Source organism: Giraffa tippelskirchi, chromosome 11, assembly GCF_054371585.1.
Source record: "Giraffa tippelskirchi isolate mGirTip1 chromosome 11, T2T-mGirTip1v1.2.pri, whole genome shotgun sequence".
Classification (NCBI taxonomy): domain Eukaryota; kingdom Metazoa; phylum Chordata; class Mammalia; order Artiodactyla; family Giraffidae; genus Giraffa; species Giraffa tippelskirchi.
Window position 1 is genome coordinate 142,076,566 of NC_137285.1, and position 22,518 is coordinate 142,099,083.

Sequence of the window (22,518 nt, forward strand, 5' to 3'; positions counted from 1 at the left end):
AGAAGTAGATGATTTTCGGGAACTCTCTTGCTTTCTCGATGATCCAACAGATGTTGGCAATTTGATGTTTGGTTCCTCTGCGTTTTCTAAATCCAGCTTGAACATCTGAAAGTTCACAGTTCATGTACTGTTGAAGCCTCACTTGGAGAATTTTGAGCATTACTTTGCTAGCATGTGAGATGAAGGCAATTGTGCAGTAGTTTGAACACTCTTTGGCACTGCCCTTCTTTGGGATTGGAGTGAAAACTGACATTTTCCAGTCCTATGATCATTGCTGAGTTTTCCAAATTTGCTGGTATATTGAGTGCAGCACTTTAACATCATCATCTTTTAGGATTTCAAATAGCTCAGCTGGAATTCCATCACCCTCACTACCTTTATTTGCAGTAATGCTTCCTAAGGCCCATTTGACTGCACACTCCAGGATGTCTGGCTCTAGGTGAGTAGCCAACCACACCAGCATGGTTATCTGTGTCATTAAGACCTTCTTTGTATAGTTCTTCTATATATTCTTCCCACCTCTTCTTAATCTTTTCTGCTTTGGTTAGATCTTTACAGTTTCTGTCCTTTATCGTGCCCATCTTCACTATGACCCATCTGTCCTGGTTGGCCCTGCATGGATGGCATGGCTCACAGCTTCATTGAGTTCTGCAAGCTGTTTTTATCATACTTGTTCACAAGATTATCTGCTGCATTCCTGGGAAATAAATGTGCACTTTGTTCTAGCATCCAAGGTCTTACATAATCTTGGTCCAGTTGTATCATTTTGGCAGCATCTTCCTCTGCATCCACATGGATGACTTCCTGTGCCCAAACACACCTTCTGCCTTTCTAAATCTTGCCTTTGTCTAGACTATTTCCTAGTTCTGTAGTGCCTAGGTAAGTCTGTCCTCAAGATCATTCAAAACTCTTTCCATGAAGTCATATTTCCTTTCCCCTGGATGCAATTTGGCCCTCCACTGGACATTCATAAAACATCGCGTGTATTTTCTCTGACTGTCCTTGCTTTAAATAATATTGTAATGCCCTCTGTACTTGTCTTGTTGTTGTTTGGTTGCTAAGTTGTGTCTGATTCTTTTGTGGTCCCATGGGCTGTAGACTGCCACGCTCCTCTGTCTGTGGGATTTCCCAGGCAAAAGTACTGGAGTGGGTTGCCATTTTCTTCTACAGAGGATCTTCCTGACCCAGGGATCAGACGCAGGCATTGAACTGAGTCTCCTGCATTGGTAGGCAGATTCTTTACCACTGAGCCACTTAGGAAGCCCCTGTATTTGTCTTATCCTGAGACTAAATAGTGAGCTTCTAGAACATGAGCTGTATCTTATAGATGTGAGAGTGTTCCTCAGAGTGCTTAACACAGTGTCTTTTATACAATTAAGGTTAAGTTAGCTCATAAATGAATGACATTGAACCCACATCATAAACATTCTCTCCTACAGATCTCCTTTGCATGCTTTTAGAAATGCATTCCTCTGCATTTCTGTCCTCTCTCTCTTCCACTTAGGACAAAAATGCTTATCAGCAAGAGAGCTTGTGTACATAAAACCATAGGACACAGCAAATCTGTGGTGTCAAAAGAAAACGAAATACATGCATGACTCACTTACAGAATTTGTAAAATGGAGCCTAGAGAATGAAAATGCGATTTTTAGCTGATTTGTACTATTCTGAATGTCACTGTAAAGCCCACATTTCACGGGGCAGAACGAAGACAGCCATGATTAACATTTATTTCAGCCACAAACCAGGGCAACTGTTTGTTTCCACTGTGATCCCTAAGACTTTGCTCTAAGGATGAAAACGTCATTGGTTATACTGAAAGAAAGAACTGCCATTGGTAAATGAGTAAAATTGTATAATCTCCATCAAAGATACACATTTGCAGAATTATGAAGCCAAGTTGGTATTTACCCTGCCACTGAATATGACTTGAATAATAATAAACTGACAGTGTTAAGCTATGTTAGTGACACATGGGGAAAGATAGTACAAGATCCACTCAGGTATATTATTATTATCATTGCTACATCTGTAACAAATTAGAAGATTTATGACCATCCTATCATCCTACATTTTATTGGTTTGCCTCTATATTTAATACATTTGCAAATAAGCAAATCTGATGAATGTTTTCTTGGTGTAAGGTTCAAACATTTCATTGACATAAAACTTTCTTTTAGATAAGAATGTTCACTGTATGGAAGAAGATGGCAGAGGAGTAAGATGTGGAGATCACCAGCCTCCCCACAAATACATCAAAAACTCAGTAAGATATGGAACAACTCCTACAAAGCAACCTCTAGACGACAGCAGAAGACCCCAGGCCTCTGAGGAGCGGGGGGCAGGCTAAGCTCCCTGGAATGAGGTAGGAGAAAGGATAGATAAATAAAAAGGGACACGACAGAGAACCTCTGGACAGAGCTTGTGTCCAAGGGAGGGAGGGAGTCCTAAAACAAGAGGAGCTCCCATGCACAGGAAAGCTCCCTCCCAGGCAGACCTAAGGGGGAGCTGCAGAGTCTTGGAAAACCAGGCAAAACAGGGACTTAGAGAGCAGAAAAGAGAGAAAGCTGCACTTCTCAGCTAAAGGACTGTGGCCCCAATCAGATAGTAGGCTCAGGAAACCGAGAGAGAAGCCTACAGAAGCCCTGGGGCACAGAGGGCTGTCACGCACACAACCCTCCTAGCGCAGAGAGCGGCCTAGGGAGCCAAAAGAAGAATATACAAGCCCCACGACAGAGTGCGTGGACCTCTGAAGCAAGTGCACACAAGCCCTGAGACGCAGAGGGCGGGCCCGGGAGCTGAGACAAGTGCACTCTAGCTCTGCGACAGAGAGGGTGGGCTCGGGGGGCTGAGGGAAGCCCACATGAGTCTCTGTGATGCAGAGGGCACAGTTGGGGAGCTGAGAAAAGATCTACAGGAGCCCCTACCTAGCAAGCTTCGACTAGCAGAGCAGGGCAGGACTGGGGAACAGAAGCACCAGCAGTGATTCCAGGGACAAGTAGGGGGTGGGCGGCGGTGCAGATATGCTGAGAGGGCCACTTTGAAGTGGCTACAGAAATAGACGCAGCTAACACTGCCAAAGCCAGAAGGACTGCCGAAAGTCATAATGAACCCGTAGATGCTCCAAAACCTACTACTGGACACTGCATTGCTCTTCAGAGAGACGAGATACAGCTCCATCAACCAGAACACAGGCACAAGCTCCCCCAACCAGGAAAACATCACAGGACACTAATCCAACCCCATCCACAGGGGCAGACTCTGCAACCGAGAACTATGACCTTTAGAACTTTTTATTTTTCTCTTATAAATCACACTGTTTATTCCCCCTACATATTTCTACCTTCAAATTAGCCTTTTGCAGTGCTGTGGAGTTTTCCTCTTTGTTTTTCTTGTTTTAAAAACATTCATTTTAAGATATTTTTTCTTTTTCACTCTCTTTTTGGTGATTTTTCTGATTTTGTTTTTGATACATTCAAATGCTTTTCTTATAGTTCTTTAATGGCTATAGCTATTTCTGAAAATATATAAATCTTTTTTGCATGTGTCTAAACATTTGCATTTCTATTTTTTCTTCTCTTTATTTTCTATCCTCTTTTCCACCCCCTTCCTTTTCTCTTTTCCCTTCCTTCTTCTCTTTCTTTTCTTCTCCCTTTCTTCCTTCTACTCTGTCTTTTTTCACCGAGTAAGTTAATTTGTGAAATTTTGCTTTATGTCCCAGTTTGCACTCCGCTCATGCTCCGTTTTCCAGATTGAAAGTTAGCTAGCTCTGCTTTTAACTGGCCGATATCACTTTTGGTTTCCCCTGGACTCTTTTCTTTAGAATACTTTGGTGATAACTGTGTGTGTGGAAGAATGTGTATATGTCCCATTATTTCTGTAATTACCTGCTTGATCTGCTTGATCTCCTCCCACTATAACATAGATAACTTAGGCACAAGTCACCCCTAACAATAAGTCAACACAAAGAACTCAACCAACCTTTCCTTCCAAAGGCAAAAACCAAAAGTAAGAAGGAACACAACTCCAAAACCTGGGAAAAGGAGGCCTCAAGTGGAACAACTTAGAAAAAAAAGAAAAATGAAAAGACAGAGAAATAGAGAAAAAATGAAAGAACAACGTAGAATTTCACAAATAAATGAAGAGGAAACAAGCAATCAACTTGAAAGAAGATTCAGAATGACAGTAAAAATGCTCTGAATACTTGAAAATAGAAAGGAGGAAAATGCAAGAAATATTTACCAAGTTAATACCATCAGCAAGGACTTAGAAGAAATAAAGAATAAGCAAACAGATGAATAATACAATTACTGAAATTAAAAATACTCTAGAAGGGACCAATAGAAGAATAACTGGGCAGAGGAATGGATAAGTGAGCTGGAAGATAGAATGACAGAAATAACTGCTAAAGAGCAGAATAAAGGGAAAAGAATGAAAAGAATTGACTATAGCCTCAGAGACCTTTGGGACAATATTAAATGCACCAACATTCGAGTTATAGGGGCCCCAGAGGAGGAAAAACAAGGCACTGAGGAAGTTTTTGAAGAAATTATAGTTGAAAACTTCTGCAACATGGGAAAGGAAATAATCAAGTCCAAGAAGCACAGAGAGTCCCTTATAGGATAAACCCAAGGAGAAACACATTGAGAAACATATTGATCAAGCTAACAAAGATTAAGCACAAAGATGTTAAAAGCAGCAAGGGAAAAGCAACAAGTAACATACAAGGAAATACCCATATGATTAGCAGTGGATCTTTAACAGAAACTCTGCAGGCCAGAAGGCAATAGCAGATATATTTAAAGTACTGAAAGAAAAAAAAAAAAATCTACAACTAAGATTACTACACCTGGCAAAGATTTCATTCAAAATTGATGGAGAAATCAAAGGCTTTACATACAAGCAAAAGTTATACCAGCCTTACAACATATACTAAATTAACTCACATAGGCAGTAAGCACAAGAGAAAGGAAGAGCTACAAAAAAAACCCAAAACAATTAAGAAAATGACAATAGGAACATATATATCAATAATTACCTTAAATGTAAACAGATTAAATGCACCAACCAAAAGATACAGACTGACTGAATGGATACAAAAACAAGACCCACTTCAGACCTAGAGACACATACAGACTGAAAGTAAAAGGATGGAGAAAGATATTCCATGTGAATGGAAGTCAAAAGAAAGCTGGAGTGGCAATCCTTATTTCAGACAAAATAGACTTTAAAATAAAGACTATAAGAGACAAAGAAGGACACTACATAAGGATCAAGGGGTCAATCCAAGAAGAAAACCTAACAATTGTAAATATTTATGCACCCAACATAGGAGCTCATCAATACATAAGGGAAACACTAACAGGCATAAGAGAGGAAATTGACTAACTCAATAATAGTAGGGGACTTTAACACCCCACTTAAACCAATGGACAGATCATCAAAACAGAGACTAAACAAGGAAATACAAACTTTAAACGAAACATTAGACCAATGGACCTAATTGATATCTTCAGGACTTTCCATCCAAATGCAGAAGAATACACTTTCTTCTCAAGGGCACATGGAACATTCTCCAGGATAGACCACATCTTGGGCTACAAATCAAGGCTCAGTAAATTTAAGAAAATTGAAATCATATCAAGTATCTTCTCTGATCACAATGCTATGAGACTAGATATCAACTGCAGGGGAAAAAAAACTGCAAAGAACAAAAACTCTTGGGGATTAAACAATACATTACTAAATGACAAAGAGATTACTGAAGAAATAAGGGAAATCAAAAGATTCCTAGAAACAAATGACAATGAAAACATGATTCCCCCAAACTTATGAGAGTCAGCAAAAGCAGTTCTAAGAGGGAAGTATATAGCAATACAAACCGGCCTTAAGAAACGAGAAAAGCATCAAATACACAACCCAACCCTACATCTAAAGCAGCTGGAAAAAGAACAAACAAACAAAAACCCAAAGTCAGCAGCAGGAAAGAAATCATAAAGATCAGAACAGAAATAATTGAAAAAGAAATGAAGGAAACAATAGCAAAGATTAATAAAACTAAAAGCTGGTTCTTTGAGAAGATAAAATTGACAAACCACTAGCCAGACTCATCAGGAAAAAAAAGGGAGAAAAATAAAATCAACAAAATTAGAAATGAAAAAGGAGAGGTTGCAAGAGACAACACAGAAATACAAAGGATCATAAGAGAATATTATGAACAACTCTATGCTAATAAAATGGGCACCCTAGAGAAAATGGACAAATTCTTAGACAAGTTCAGCCTCCCAAGAGTGAATAGAAATTATGAACAAAAAATTACAAACACTGAAACAGAAACTGTGATAAAAAATCTCCCGAAAAACAAAATCCCAGGGCCCATGTGGCTTCTCCTCACAGGGGAATTCTATCAAACATTTAGAACAGAGCTAATGCCTATTTTTCTGAAACTCCTCCAAAAAATTGCAGAGGAAGGAAGAATTCCAACTCATTCTACAAGGCCACAATCACCCTAATACCAAAACCAGGCAAAGACAACACAAAAAAAGAAAATTACAGGTCAATATCACTGACGAACATAGGTGCTAAAATCCTCAAAAAAAATTCTAACAAGCAGAATTCAACAACACATTAAAAATCTCATACAACATAATCAAGTCAGATTGATTCCATGGATGCAAGGATACTTCAAAATATGCAAATCAGTGTTACGCACTATATTAAGATGAAAGAAAAACAAACACACGATCATCTCAACAGATGCAGAAAAAGCCTTTGGCAAAATTCAGCACTCATATATGATAAAAAAAAACCTTCAAAAATGGACATAGAAGGAACCTACCTCAATATAGTAAAAATATATGATAAGCTCACAGCAAACATTATTCTCAATGGTGAAAAACTAGAAGCATTCCCTCTAAGATAAGGAACAAGACAGTCTTGAGAAAGAAGAATGGAGCTGGAGGAATCAACCTTTCTGACTTCAGACTACATTACAAAGCGAAAGTCATCAAGACAGTATGGTACTGGCACAAAAACAGAACTATAGACCAACAGAACAAGATAGAGAGCCCAGAGACCTATGGGTTCCTTATTTTTGACAAAGGAGGCAAGAATATAACATGGGGCAAAGATAGCCTTTTCAGTAAGTGGTGTTGGGAAAACTGGTCAGCTACATGCAAAAGAATGAGATTAGAACACTTCCTAATGCCACACACAAAGATAAACTCAAAATGTGTTAAAGACCTACATGTAAGACCAGAAACTATAAAACTCTTAGAGGAAAACATAGGCAGAACCCTCGATGACATAAATCAAACCAAGATCTTCTATGACCCACCTCCTAAAATGATGGGAATAAGAAAAATAAACAAGTGGGACCTAATTCAACTCAAAAGTTTTTGCACAGCAAAGAAACTACAAACAAGGTGAAAAGACAACCCTCAGGATGGAAGAAAATAATAGCAAGAGAAACAACTGACAAAAAAATGATTTCCAAAATATGCAAGCAGCTCATACAACTCAATACCAGAAAAACAAACAGCCCAATCAAAAAGTGGGGAAAAGACCTAAACAGACATTTCTCCAAAGAAGACATACAAACATACAGATGACTAACCAACACATGGAAAGATGCTCAACATCACTAATTATTAGAGAAATGCAAATCAAAACTACAATGAGATACCACCTCACACCAGTCAGTATGGTCATCATCAAAAATTCTACAAACAATAAAGGTTGGAGAGGGTGTGGACCTTCTTGCACTGTTGGTGGGAATGTAAAATGATACAGCTACTATGGAGGACGATATGGAGATTCCTTAAAAAACCAGGAGTAAAACCATCATGTGACTCAGTAATCGAACTACTAGGCATATACCCTGAGGAAACCGAAATTGAAAAACACATATGTACCCCAATATTCATTGCAGCACTATTTACAATATCTAGAACATGGAAGCAATCTAGATGTCCATCGAAAGATGAATCGATAAAGAAGCTGTGGTACATATATGTATATAACGGAATACTGCTGCTGCTAAGTCGCTTCAGTCGTGTCCGACTCTGTGCGACCCCATAGACGGCCGCCCACCAGGCACCCCCGTCCCTGGGATTCTCCAGGCAAGAACACTGGAGTGGGTTGCCATTTCCTTCCCCAGTGCATGAAAGTGAAAAGGGAAAGTGAAGCCGCTCAGTCGTGTCCAACTCTTAGTGACCCCATGGACTGCAGCCCACCAGGCTCCTCCGTCCATGGGATTCAGCCATAAAAAGAAATGCATTTGAGCCAGCTCTAATGAGGTGGATGAACCTAGAGCCTTTTATACAGAGTGAAGTAAGTCAGAAAGAGAAACACAAAATATCATATACTGACAGATATATGTGGAATCTAGAAAGATGGTACTGATGAATTTATTTTCAGGGCAGCAATGGAGAAACAGACACAGACAACAGACCGATGGACATGGAGGGAGGCAAGGAGGGAGAGGGTAAGATGTATGGAGAGAGTAACATGGAAACTTACAACACCATATGTAAAACACCCAGTGAGAATTTTCTGTATAACTCAGGGAACTCAAACAGGGGCTCCATGACAGTCTAGAAGGGTGGGATGTGGAGGGCTATGGGAGGGAGATTCAGCATGGAAGGGACATGGGTGTACCTATGGCTGATTCTTGATGTTTGCCAGAAAACCACAAAATTCTGTAAAGCAATTATCCTTCAGTTAAAAATATAAAGTGGCCAAAAAGAAAAAAAAATAATCAAAACATCTGAATTTTACCCCAAAGGATTTTCTTCACTTTGCTTTTTAGCTGTATGTGCTGAACCTGTGAATCAACTTTTCCCAGTTCTTATCTCAACGGCTGCCCCTTATATAATCCTGCTCAAATTTGTTGATTCCATCTTACACTTTGTATCTTGTCTCTGATTTGATTAGGGTGCTGATGCTAGTGACTGATCCTCTGGCCACTATGCTATTAGTAGCACACCCACGCACTATGAACCTAAAAAAGGAAGTTTGAGCCATTTAATAAATTTGTGTATTATTTCCCTTAGAGACTAGAAAGTCTATGTGGGAAGTGATTGTGTTTATATACTTGTATTCTACACATTAACCAGCACAGTGATGCTCAGTCAAACCTATAATATATTCACTGAATAATTTTGGTTTTTACCTCCAAGTTGATTTGACCAACTGTTTTGTCCCTATTTTACTTCCTTTTCTGGTAAAATAAGGCATGAAACAAAGGTTATAGGAAAATGAACTTTGTAACACACAATCTATCACAATGGGCGTTTATATTAATTTTTATGTTTTATTAAATTAGTAACCCTCCACCTATAAATCTGTACCTTATTATAAATTCTTAAACACCACCTCTGTGACTCAAAACTTACTGCAAAATTCGATGAAATAGTCTTACAGTACTATGGTAAATGAAATACGGTCATAGATTGTATATAGCTCCTCTAGTTAAAAGATGAAGCCTGTTTCCCAACCTCCTGAAGCTTTGCAGCCCTTATAACCTGCTTTGAGTAACAAACGGTAGTAGAAGTGACACTGTGTGAATTTTGAAACCTAGGTTTCATAAAGTTTTGCAACTTCTACCTTGATGCTCTTTGGCCATCACAAAAAGAATCATATTCTTACCTCCAGTAAGTTGAGAGGTGCTGTAGAGAAGAACCAAAGTGCAGAAGCAGACAGCCAGCCAGCAGCTCTGAGACGGTGAGTGAAGCCATCTTGAACCTCCCAGACCAACCGATCCTCTTTCTGAAGGTAAGCAAGTGAATGAGCCCAGGTGCAACCAACAGAGGAAATGACGAGCTAAACTGCATTGAGAGAAATAACAAATTAGGTTTACCTCAAAACATCTGGGATAGTTGGTGCTGCATCAACAGTAATCTAAAATTTAAAAATACTAATTATCTACATGTATATGTATGAGTCCTTTTGCTGTTCACCTGAAACTATCACATTGTTAATCAGCTATACTCGAGTACAAAGTTAAAGAAAAGATTTAAAAATAAATAAAAATACTAATTATATTATGAAAAAAAAAAGAATGTTCACTGTAAAAGTAAGGAACTGTGAGTTTGCTTTGCCTCTCAGGGCCTGTGTCCTGACTGCCATGGTATTAAGGAGGGAGGTGAGGGAAGTGGGGTTCTACAGGAGGGGTTTCATTGCCAGGAGCCATACCATCGTTTCTTCTAGAAACTCTTTCCATGACAGCTTCTGGAAGGAGCAGATCCCCATACTCTGTTATCCTGGTGTCTTTTACCTCACAATGGATGACATCTTTGATTGCCAGAAACTAATACAATCCTTTCTTTTGATTATTTTAACTAAAAGAGAGTGTGTGTGTGTGTGTGTGTGTGTGTGTGTGTGTGTGTTAGTCACTCAGTCGTGTCCAACTCTTTGTTACCCCATGGACCCCTATTCCTCCAGGCTCCTCTGTCCATGTAATTTTCCAGGTAAGAATAACTGGAGTGGGTTGCCATTTCCTACTCCAGGGGATCTTCCTGACCCAGGGATCAAACCTCGATCTCCCACATTGCAGGTGGATTCGTTACTGTCTGAGCCACCAGGGTTTTCTGTGTGTCTCTTTGGATGGGATACCATCCCATTTACTCAGTCAAACACTAAGCCAGGTGTTACTATAAAGATATTTTAATAGATGTGATTAAAGTCCACAATTAGTTGACTTTAAAGAGGGGAGATTATCCTAAAGTGGGACTGATTTGATCAGTTGAAAGTTCTCAAGAGCAAACTGAGGCTTCCTGAAGGAAGAAGAAATTCTTCTAGTAGACTGCAGTCTCAGCCTGTTCCCAAGAATTTCTTCCTCTCTTTTCTGATGGCATGCTTTGCAGACTGCTGACTTGCCCCACAACCATGTAAGCCAATTCCTCACAGTATCTTTCTTAATATGTATTTCCTACTGGTTCTATTTCTCTGGTTGAATGCTGGCCAATACAGGCAGTGTTTCAGTAAGCCAAAGGACCAGGGACTAAATTATAATAAGTGGAAAAATGGTGAGCAGAAGAAAGGGGTCTCCTTAGAGAAACAACAGTGAGCGGTCACATCATCCTAGAGAAAATACGATACAGTCACATTCTTAAACCCTCAGCTTCAGTGTCTGAGTCCCAGTCCTATCTCACTCCCATGAGATCTTGGTGTCTCCTTGAATTTGTTGGGAGAACTTGAATATGTTTGTTGTAACCAAAGGGCTTTGATAAGAGCAATTATTATGTGCCTGATACATTCTAGAAGATGGTGAAATCTGTACTTTTTTGAGACATTTATTTTTCTATTCATTCAATAAAAAAATCTGAATTATTTACAGGTGTTAAGATATACTGTAATAGGCACAGAGAAGACACAAAGATGAATATGGAATATGGCATATGGAATCACCCCGAGGAGGACAGAATTAGGAGAGAGCTGTTGAGGTGGTGGGTCTAATGCAGTCTGGAGGGTGATTTTAGTAGGTATTCCTCCTCAACTCAGCTGACTGCTCCATTACTTAAGAACAGTGTCAGAATGGGGAGCCCCAAAGTTTAGGCACAAATTGGAGGCTCCTACCATCTGTATTGTATCATAATCGATACAATGGACATGAACGTGGGCAAACTCTGGGAGACAATGAGGGACAGAGAGACCTGGCATGCTGCAGTCCATGGGGTCTCAAAGAGTCGGACACGACTTGGTGACTGAACAACAATGACAAGCATTTATATACAACCATTGGACATTTATTACGTACTTTATTCATGAGGGTGGAGTTCACAGTGCTTTCATTCAGGTACATGTTCTGGAAAAGAGAAAATATCCCACTTATCCTATTCCTATATATCCAGATTTATAATTGCTGAGTGATTATTTGGGCAGTTCTAATCCACTTCAAATATGTATAAGGTCTATCCAAGCAGTGATGGGGTGGGGGAGAAGAGTAATATATGAAGAGGGACCATTAGCAACAAAACAAAGGCACAAGATACTAGTAGATCAGTGTGGTGAGAGGGATGAATTCATGAGGAGGAGAAATGGGGAATAGTTTTCAAACGCAGGGGGAGATAATGTGGTGGAGGGCTTAGAAATCCTGAGGAGAGCCAGTCTAAATCCTTTCTAAAGGAAGGTGGAAGGAAGGAAGGAGAGGAAAGGAAGGGAGAGAAGGAGGAGGAAAAGGGGGAAGGCAGGAGAGGGGGATGGAAGGAGGGAGGAAGAAGAAAGGCTGTCTCTTTGACGCTGCACAATGTTATTTGGCAAAGATACCTTTTCAAGTTTGCTCTGTGGGTCCAGTGACATTTTGTACTGGAAAAGTGACTGAACCATCATTAGGGCAGAGAAAAATGTGGCCATCACTTTCTATGTGAGATATAGGAGCACTTTATTTCCTTCAAGAAGAGTCTTCATTGACCATTTACACACACACACACACACACACACACAAAGTCGAGAATAAGATATAATAAATGGAATCTTCATCTAACCTCTTGAGTGGCTGCAAACGTTGACAGTGACCAGTAACTGCTCTACAGATGTTTAAAGCTAAGGCAGGGTCATCCCCTGGTGCAGCTGAGTGGAGTTAAGGATTAGAAATCTTCTCTCTGACCTCAGTGCTCTGTATGTGAGCTCGTGCACTTGGGAGCAAGTGGGTGCAAACATGTGTTTTCTCAGAGAGAATGTAAATACCTTTGGGTTGTTTTTTTTTTTTTTTTTTGAGACAATGTTCATTCAAAAATCCAAAGAGTGAAGAGTGTGTATTTATGTGAAAGACAGTTTAGGTAAGTGAGGTGCAGGGGGTTTGCAACCTGATTGTATTCACACATAGGCTATTTTATAAGGATGAATATGAGGCTACTAGTAAAAATAAACTGCATTTTGTTGAGCAGAGACTATATGTCAGGAATCATGCTAAGCGTTTTACACACTTAGTTTTCTGTGATTTTGGTTTTCATTTTGTCTGCCCTCTGAGGGATAAGGATCAGAGGCTTATTGAAAAAAAAGAGAGAAAGAGAAAATTTCTTATCTCATAGAGCACATTGTCTAGGGAATGGGACAATATTTGTAAAGCTAAATATGCCCAATAATTAAATAAATGTATAATTATAAGCTTCAAAAATGATATAAAATATTAAAAGACATAATGCACTTAATGTGTTTAGCCTAGTGCTGAATTTTTAATATTTTTTTTAATATATTCATGCTCAACAAGTGGTGGTGATAGTCATAACAGTGTGATCATCAGGATAAGACACTCACAGGCCCAACTTTTCTGAAGGCTCAGATTACTTTCATATCTCTCTCTTGTGCGTGGTTTATTTCCAGTAAGAATAAGAACCCTGATCAGGTTTTTACACTGTTAGTGAGTTAATACTAAACTACATAATCTTAGCTACATGGATTTGTCTTTCCTGATGCTTCTCCAAGAGCTCATGAACCAAGAAAGATGACAGTCTTTGTGGAAGAGGACATCTGTGTAAAATCATCAAGCCTGCTTTTTCATTCTGAGCTAAGGGACCCGTATAGGAGGGGAGCAGAGAGGAGCAGGGTGATGTCAACTGTATCTCTGAAATGTTCTTGCCATTTGTGTTTAATGAGACCTACTGGGCCCCCAGCAGAGGCCCCAGCAGCCACATGGAATATAAATGATACTGAGCTCCCTGGGATTTGATAAATTGTATAATCGGAGGGCGCTGAAAAAGAGCAGTGGCACGCCTAGATTCCAACTAATCAAACTGATCGCACGGACCACTGCCTCGTCACACTCAATGAAACAATGAGCCATGCCGTGTGGGGCCACGCAAGACAGACAGGTCGTGGTGGAGACTTCTGACAAAATGTGGTCCACTGGAGGGGGGCATGGCAAACCACTGCAGTATTCTTGCCTTGAGAATCCCATGAACAGTAGGAAAAGGCAAAAAGATGGGACACTGAAAGATGAACTCCCCAGGTCAGTAGGTGCCCAATATGCTACTGGAGAAGAGTGGAGAAATAACTCCAGAAAGAATGAAGAGAGGGAGCCAAAGCAAAAACAACGCCCAGTTATTAATGTTACTGGTGATGGAAGTAAAGTCCGATGCTGTCAAGAAAAATATTGCATAGGAACCGTTAGGTCCATGAATCAAGGTAAATTGGAAGCGGTCAAACAGGAGATGGCAAGAGTGAACATTGACATTTTAGGAATCAGTGAACTAAAATGGACTGGAATAGACAAATTTAACTCAGATGACCGTTATATCTAGAACTGTGGGCAAGAATCCCTTAGAGGAAATGGAATAGCCCTCATAGTCAACAAAAGAGTCCAAAATGAAGTACTTGGGTGCAATCTCAAAAACAACAGAATGATCTCTGTTCATTTCCAAGGCAAATCATTCAATATCACAGTAATCCAAGTATATGTCCCAACCAGTAATGCTGAAGAAGCTGAAGTTGAACGGTTCTTTGAAGACCTACAAGACCTTCTAGGACTAATTCTCTAAAAAAGATATCCTTTCCAATATAAAGGACTGGAATGCAAAAGTAGGAAGTCAAGAGGTACCTGGAATAACAGGCAAATTTGGCCTTGGAGTACATAATGAAGCAGGGCAAAGGCCAATAGACTTTGGCAAGATAACGCACTGGTCATAGCAAACACCCTCTTCCAACAACACAAGAGAAGACTCTACACATGGACATCACCAGATGGTCAACCCGAAATCAGATTGATTATATTCTTTGCAGTCAAAGATGGAAAGGCTCTATACAGTCAGCAAAAATGAGACCAAGAGCTGACTGTGGTTCATATCATGATCTCCTTACTGCAAAATTCAAACTTAAATTGAAGAAAGTAGGGAAAAGCACAAGACCATTCAGGTATGACCTAAATAAAATCCCTCATGATTATACAGTGCAAGTGACAAATAGATTCAAGGGATTAGGTCTGATAGAGTGCCTGAAGAACTATGGACAGAGGTTCATGACATTGTACAGAAGGCAGTGATCAAGACCATCCCCCAAAAAAAGAAATACAAAAAGGCAAAATGGTTGTCTGAGGAGGCCTTACAAATAGCTGAGAAAAGAAGAGAAGTGAAAGGCAAAGGAGAAAAGGAAATCTACACCCATTTGAATGCAGAGTTCCAAAGAACAGCATGGAGAGATGAGAAACCTTCCTAAGTGATCAGTGCAAAGAAATAGAGGAAAACAATAGAATGGGACAGACTCTAGATCTCTTCATGAAAATTAGAGATACCAAGGGAACATTTCAAGCAAAGATGGGCACAATGAAGGACAGAAATAGTATGGACCTAACAGAAGCAGAAGATATTAAGAAGAGGTGGCAAGAAAACAGAAGAATAATACAAAAAAGATCTGAATGACCCAGAAAAACATGATGGTGTGATCACTCACCTAGAGCCAGACATCCTGGAATGAGAAGTGGGCCTTAGGAAGCATCACTACAAACAAAGCTAGTGGAGGTGATGAAATTCCAGTTGAGCTATTTCAAATCCTTCAAATCCTAAAGGATAATGCTGTTAAGGTGCTGCACTCAATATACCAGCAAATTTGGAATACTCAGCAGAGGCCACAGGACTGGAAAAGGTCAGTTTTTATCCCAATCCCAAAGAAAGGCAATGCCAAAGAATGTTCAAACTACTGCACAATTGCACTCATCTCACATGCTAGCAAAGTAATGCTCAAAATTCTCCAAGTCAGGCTTCAACAGTATGTGAACTATGAACTTCCAGATGTTCAAGTTGGATTTAGAAAAGGCAGAGGAACTAGAGATCAAATTGCCAGCATCCGTTGGATCACTGAAAAAGCAAGAGAGTTCCAGAAAAACATCTGTTTCTTTTTTATTGGCTGTGCCAAAGCTTTTGACTGTGTGGATCACAACAAACTGTGGAAAATTCTTAAAGAGATGGGAATACCAGACCACCTGATCTGCCTCCTGAGAAATCTGTATGCAGGTCAAGAAGCAACAGTTAGAACTGGACAGGGAACAACAGATTGGTTCCAAATCAGGAAAGGAGTACATCAAGGCATATATTGTCACTCTGCCTATTTAACTTATATGCAGAGTACATCATGTGAAATGCCAGGCTGGAGAAAGCACAAGTTGGAATCAAGATTGCCGGGAAAAATATCAATAACCTCAGATATGCAGATGACATCACCCTTATGGCAGAAAACGAAGAACTAATAAGCCTCTTGATGAAAGTGAAAGAAGAGAGTGAAAAAGTTGGCTTAAAGCTCAACGTTCAAAAACTGAGACCATGGCATCCAGTCTCATCACTTTATGGCAAATACATGGGGAAACAATGGAAACAGTGAGAGACTATTTTCTTGGGCTCCAAAATCACTGCTGATGGTGACTTCAGCCATGAATTTAAAAGATGCTTGCTCCTTGGAAGAAAAGCTATGACCAACTAGACAGCATATTAAAAAGGAGAGACATTACTTTGCTGACAAATGTCCCTCTAGTCAAGGCTATAGTTTTTCCCGTAGTCATGTATGGATGTGAGAGTTGCACTATAAAGAAAGCTGAGCACTGAAGAATTGATGCTTTTGAACTGTGGTATTAGAGAAGACTCTTGAGAGTCCCTTGGACTGCAAGGAGATCCAACCAGTCCATCCTAAAGGAAATCAGTCCTGAATATTCATTGCAAGGACTGATGTTGAAGCTGAAACTCCAATACTTTGGCCACCTGATGTGAAGAGCTGACTCATTTGAAAAGACTCTGATGCTGGGAATAATTGAAGGCAGGAGGAGAAGGGGACGACAGAGGATGAGACGGTTGGATGGCATCACTGACAAGATGGACATGAGTTTGAGCAGGCTTTGGGAGTTCATGTCAGACAGGGAAGCCTGGCATGCTGCAGTCCGTGGGGTCGCAAAGAGTTGGACATGACTGAGTGACTGAACTGAACTCTTTATTATTTTTTTTTTTCATTTCAACTGTTGTACCATTCTTAACTGCCTGGTGAATCAATAAACATTGATGTCTAAAATATGTTTGTGAAATGAGTGTATTAAGAACCCTCCTATAAGGTGGACATAATTTTTTCACTTTTTGGATGAAGAAATTAATGCTGTAAACTTCCCCTCAAAAATGTTTGAACTAACAGTTCTTTTTAACTTTTTTCTATTCTGAATGCCCTCACACTAGATGAAATTAATGCTGGCTATTACTGTTCAGTGGACATATCTTTGCTTTCTTCCTATGGGACTTAGGAAGATACAGATTTCCAGACAGTCTCAGGCTCTTAACTCAAACTGTTTATCTTCTAGTTCATGAGGTACCTCACACCCCAGAAATAAGTAGTTATAACAGCATTGTTGTTATCCTTATGTCACTAAATTCTGTCTGACTCCTTGCAACCCAATGAACTGCAGAACACCAGGCTTCCCTGTCCTTCACTATCTCCCAGAGTCTGCTCAAACTCATGTCCACTGAGTCGGTGAGACCATCCAACTATCTCACCCTCTGTCACCCCCTTCTCCTCCTGCCCTCAATCTTTCCCAGCATCAGGGTCTTTTCAAATGAGTCAGCTCTTCGCATCAGGTGACCAAAGTATTGGAGTTTCAGTTTCAGCATCAGTCCTTCCAGTGAATATTCAGGGCTGATTTCCTTTAGGATGGACTGGTTGGACTGGTTTGATCTCCTTGCTGTCCAAGGGACTCTCAAGAGTCTTCTCCAGCACCACAGTTCGACAGTATCAGTTCTTCGGCAGCCTTCTTTATGGTCCAACTCTTACATCTGTATGTGACTACTGGAAAAGTCATAGCTTTCATTATACTGAAGGACATTAATCTTGATTCATTTCACCAAAGTTTGATTCCTGAGAGAGAAATTAAAAGTGAAGAGATGGTCAACTGAACAATCTTCTATGTCGATTATTGTTATCAACTAGATTTTACTATGACAAAGAACCATAAAATGTCAGTAATATCAAAGAATAAATACTCATTTCTTGCTCATATGCCTATGGGCATGGTTATTGGCACTGTTTTTAGGGTGAGGGTTTAATTTAGGCATGGCTTACGGCTAGAAATTGGTTTGTTCTGCTTTCGATCCTTCTGAGCCTAGGCTCAAGGAGTAGTGACCTCCCTAGGGAGGATGGGGGTGGAGTTCTTCTCATAAAGGATGATTGGAGCCCCAAAATTATACATGGTACTCCACAAGCTTGTGGCATGCCTGCTCATGTTCCACTGGCCAAAGAAAGTTCCATACCCAGGCCCAAGATCAGTGGGTTGATGCATGCAACAGGGAAGTGTACTCCTGTCATAAAGATGGGAGAAAAGGGGAGAGAGGGAGAGACAGAAAGGAAATTGTTTACTGACTGAAGATGATTAGATTTACCCTAGCTGTATCATATGCATAGAATCTTCAGCCCTTTCATTTAATTACTAGGCTGCAAATTAAGTAAGATGTGAATGCAAATCACTCTTTTATCTTCATTAAATCTATAGTTGACTTCTCTAGAGTTTAATCATGCCTCTGCCCCCTCTAGCAGGCCACTTGTATTTTTTTAGGACACTTACCTCTATCTTACTGAATAGTCCTCAGGTTCACCTGAAAAAGAACCTCTCATATATTTAGCAGATACAGTCAGGACAATTATGATGGTACAGTAGAGACGGCACAGCCCTGTCTTCAAAGAATTAGCTGAGAAAGAAAATCAGTAAGTCAGGGTAAGTGGTAAACGTTGTCACATAAGGACACAGGGCATCAGTATAGCCTTAGGCAAGTTACTCAGATTCTTCCCCCATCAGATGGGGTTGATAAGATCATCCATTCTGTAGACCTGTAGGAATTAAATGAGTGAATGTTTAAAGTACTTAATAACGGGCGCAGTGACAGTTCTGCATTTATAAGGGATCCATAATGTTAATTTGTGATTATTACTATTTTTAAGCAAGTATGAGTTTTAGTCTACATACTCAGATGTACAAGAGATACAAAATTCCGTTTTTCTGTTTTTTACCTAAAAGTATAAGACAATAGAATTTCATTTTTTTTGGCTCAGTTGAGGTTGACTGTTTATGACCCCCGTCCAGGACTGTGGCATGGCTTCAAACCTTAATTGCTATCAAGTAGTTGGGAGCAGGTCTGGGAGGTCTACCATCAGGTCACAGGTCATTGGTGACTCATCTGTCACTGAGACATGCACTCTTCCATCTAGATGATAATTTTGTCTACTCTCCGCAATGTCTATGTCACTCTTGAGTGTATGGAACTCTTCTCAAGGCTTCCTATTTTCCCACCACGTAAGCTTCCCAAGTGGCCACTTTCTCTCTGGGGTCTCAGTGCCACCCCCTCACCCCCATGACCCCCATCATCACACCATCCCCGACCAGGGACTGCTTTCTCTCTTCTCTCCCTTCCTTGTGTCAATGGGTATAATTTCTTTCTTCCCAACTCTATCTAAAGCATTTTATCTGTATCTTAAATCCTCTCCCTCTTCTGATTCTTGGTTTTTAAAATAAAAAGTGCAAGATTTCTGCTTTTAGCACTGTAGCCTCTCTTGACTGAGGAAAATGCATAGGAGGTAATCTCTGCTGGAATACAGGTTAAGACAAGAGAAATTCAGGAAGCCTGAAATAAGCAAACATGAGTTTCCAATTCAAAATATTATATGACTAGGACTTCCTTCATGGTCCAGTGGTTAAGACATAGCCTCCCAATTCAGGTGGCATGGGTTTTGATCCCTGACCAGGGAGCAGAGATCCCACATGTCTTGCAGCCCAAACAATAGAATGTAAACAATAGAAGTAATATTGCAACAAATTCAATAAAGACTTTAAAATAAATAAAGGGGGTCCAGGAAGGGGAACACATGTAAACCAATGGCTGATTCATGTCAATGTATGGCAAAAACTAAAAAAAAAAAAAAGAAAAAAAAAGACAATGGGAAAAAAAAAAAAAATGGTCCACATCAAAATATTATGCTACTGTCATTATCATTATCTCATCCTCACCATCCTGCTTATAGTTCTTATTATTGATATAATCAATGGATTTCTGAATCCCCATTAACACTTTTTTCTCCAAATCCTCAGTCCAGAACAAACACTTCATAAATGTTGTCAGTTTGTTAACAACAAAAAAAAAATTGCACAGCTTGGGAACTCAAACAGATACAGGTTCACTGCTGCTGCTAAGTCGCGTCAGTCGTGTCCGACTCTGTGCAACCCCATAGACGGCAGCCCACCAGGCTCCACAGTCCCTGGGATTCCTTTGGTAAATATCCTTGGGTATCTAAACTATGTGTTCTTCATCTCTAAAATGGGAATGAGAATGATCAGGTTCCAATTGTGTGGTGAAGAGTAACGATCATTTATTTAAAACACCTGATGCAATTCTAGCACTTATTCAGTAAATGCTGGGGAGATATTGTTGGAGAGAAAAGGATTCTGCCCGTATTTTCCTGCAGGCCTCTAATTTCCAAGAGCTCCCTCTGCAGGAAGGTTCAGGTTCAGGAAGCCAGAATGCCTTGTGGATCTGGGTTATTCTGTGCACAGTCTCTTAATGCATCTGCAGTCAACGCCCTTGGCCTTATTGCCTTATTTCACATAATCTGCCTCTTGCAGAGAACCTTACAAGGTAAATGCCAGAGGCTCCAGGATCAGGAATTAATTATAAGAATTGCACAACCCAGGAAACTGGTTGGCAGGAGGTGCCCCGTAAAATGGCAATTTGTTGGCCACTGTTGGAGGAATGAAGACAGCAAGCCTGATGGCCACTTCCTTTCCCTTTGACTTGGAGCACTTGGCTTTCATTTATGAGGCCATCGGGTTCAATTAAGTCTCTGCATAACAAGTTGTCAGTCACCATCAAGGCACTTCCTGGATACATGTCAGAGCAGCCTCCTCCTTGTCACTTCAATCTCGTTCTAGAAACCTGCGAGCTGGATTTCAAGGAGTTGAGCTGGTGCATATTGTGTAACACTGTGTTTTCCTCCCTTTCTATTCTGACTCTTTTTCCAGAGGCTTCAGCCATCACAGGTCAGGCTTGCAGAAAGCCGAGGGGTGCCAGGCTTGTGAGTCCTCTGGGAGTGCCCATCTTCGTGAGCTTTGACAAGGACATCCTTCGGGGAGACTGTAGCAGCAGCTTGATCAGAGTAAGCAGCCCTGGGCCACAGCTTTTCTGAGGGTTCACATTAACCCAGCAAAGATGGAAAGGTGGCCACTAATCCCAAAGAACAAACCAAAGTACTGAAAAGTACTGCCTGGGCGGTAGGTTGAGCAAAGAGGTTGGCTCCACTCTTTTCACCTTTGAAAGCAACTGTGTTTAATTTTTTTCTTTATCAGACACACCTGACAGCTGACATCTGTCTACATGGCACGCATTTGCAATTTGCCAAATTGCCTCTAACATCACCCCTTTCCCAGCCACTCAAAAAAATATATCTGAATGCAAATGAGAGAGAGAATGGTTATGCGGATGACCTTGAAACTGCTTCTTTTAAAAAATGTATGGTTATAACTGTTTGTAGTCCTAAGTTCATCTTATATCATGGAAACAAGTAGCAGAAGGTCTGCTTTTCTAAAAAGAAAGTGAAATGAAATTAAAAATGCATGGTTATATGTATATGTGTGGCTGAGTCCCTTTGCTGCTCACCTGAAATTCTCACAACATTGTTAATTGGCCCTACCCCTATACAAAATAAAAAGTTTTAGAAAAATGCATGCTATTCACAAGCTTTACTGCTCAATTATCTGTAACAAATATCTGGACACACCTTATAGTAGGAAATGGCAACCTACTCCAGTATTCTTGCCGGAAGAGTTCTATGGACAGAGGAGCTTGGCGGACTACAGTCCTTGGGGCTGCAAAAGAGTCGGACACAACTGAGTGACTAATACGGTAGATTAAGGGATGCGATTGTATCAAGAGGTTGTGGCTAAAAATTCTGAGGTTTTTCATTTTTAAAGATACAAAAGCAGGTTCTTCTTCTTTCTATCCATTCAGTAAAGCACTACAGAGTGAGAAGCATGCAGTAAGAACCACGCGAGGGATGCTCCCATATGCTCCATTTACCAGGTGCCATCAGAACTCCAGTATAGGCAGAGCTATTTTTCTAAGAAAGGACTTGGGCTCAAAAGAACCCAGTTTTGCATCCCTCTTTGCATCTGTGACCTTGGAAAAATTTCTGAACTTCAATAACTTAGGGCTTTCAATTTCTTCATCTGTAAAGGAAAGAGATATATGTAGCTCAGAGCTGGTACGGGAATTGAATAATAATTGCTGTGTGTCAGGCGATCCATTAAGAGCTCTACACAGATTCATTTACTCTTCACCGTATGTTTGGTCCAGGCTTCCCTGGTGGCTCAGCAGTAAGGAAACTGCTTGCTAACGCAGGAGACTTGGTTCGATCCCTGGGTCAGGAAGATCCTCAGGAGAAAAAATGGCAAACTTCTCCAGTATTCTTCCTCGGGAAATCTCATGGACAGAGGAGTCTGGCGGGCTACAGTCCATGGGGCTGCAAAAGAGTTGGATATGATTTAATGACTAAACAGGAACAACATGTGTTTGGTCC

At 40.3% G+C, this 22,518-nt stretch overlaps 1 protein-coding gene across 3 annotated transcripts in view; it reads right to left on the minus strand.

Moving 5' to 3' along the window:
• The window catches only part of LRRC4C (leucine rich repeat containing 4C), a 1,846,189-nt gene that overhangs the window by 1,647,787 nt on the left and 175,884 nt on the right, over positions 1-22,518 (minus strand). The window contains exons 2-5 of one of the 3 annotated variants that reach the window (XR_014069617.1): positions 21,721-22,461; positions 18,521-18,644; positions 11,759-11,806; positions 9,649-9,827 (exon numbers count right to left, since the gene is read on the minus strand). The gene's annotated coding sequence lies outside the window, so the exon portion shown is untranslated. Of the gene's footprint in view, positions 1-9,648; positions 9,828-11,758; positions 12,605-16,907; positions 18,041-18,520; positions 18,645-20,078; positions 22,462-22,518 lie in introns of those variants that run through there. The other 2 variants (XR_014069613.1, XR_014069616.1) reach the window with 2 other exon arrangements.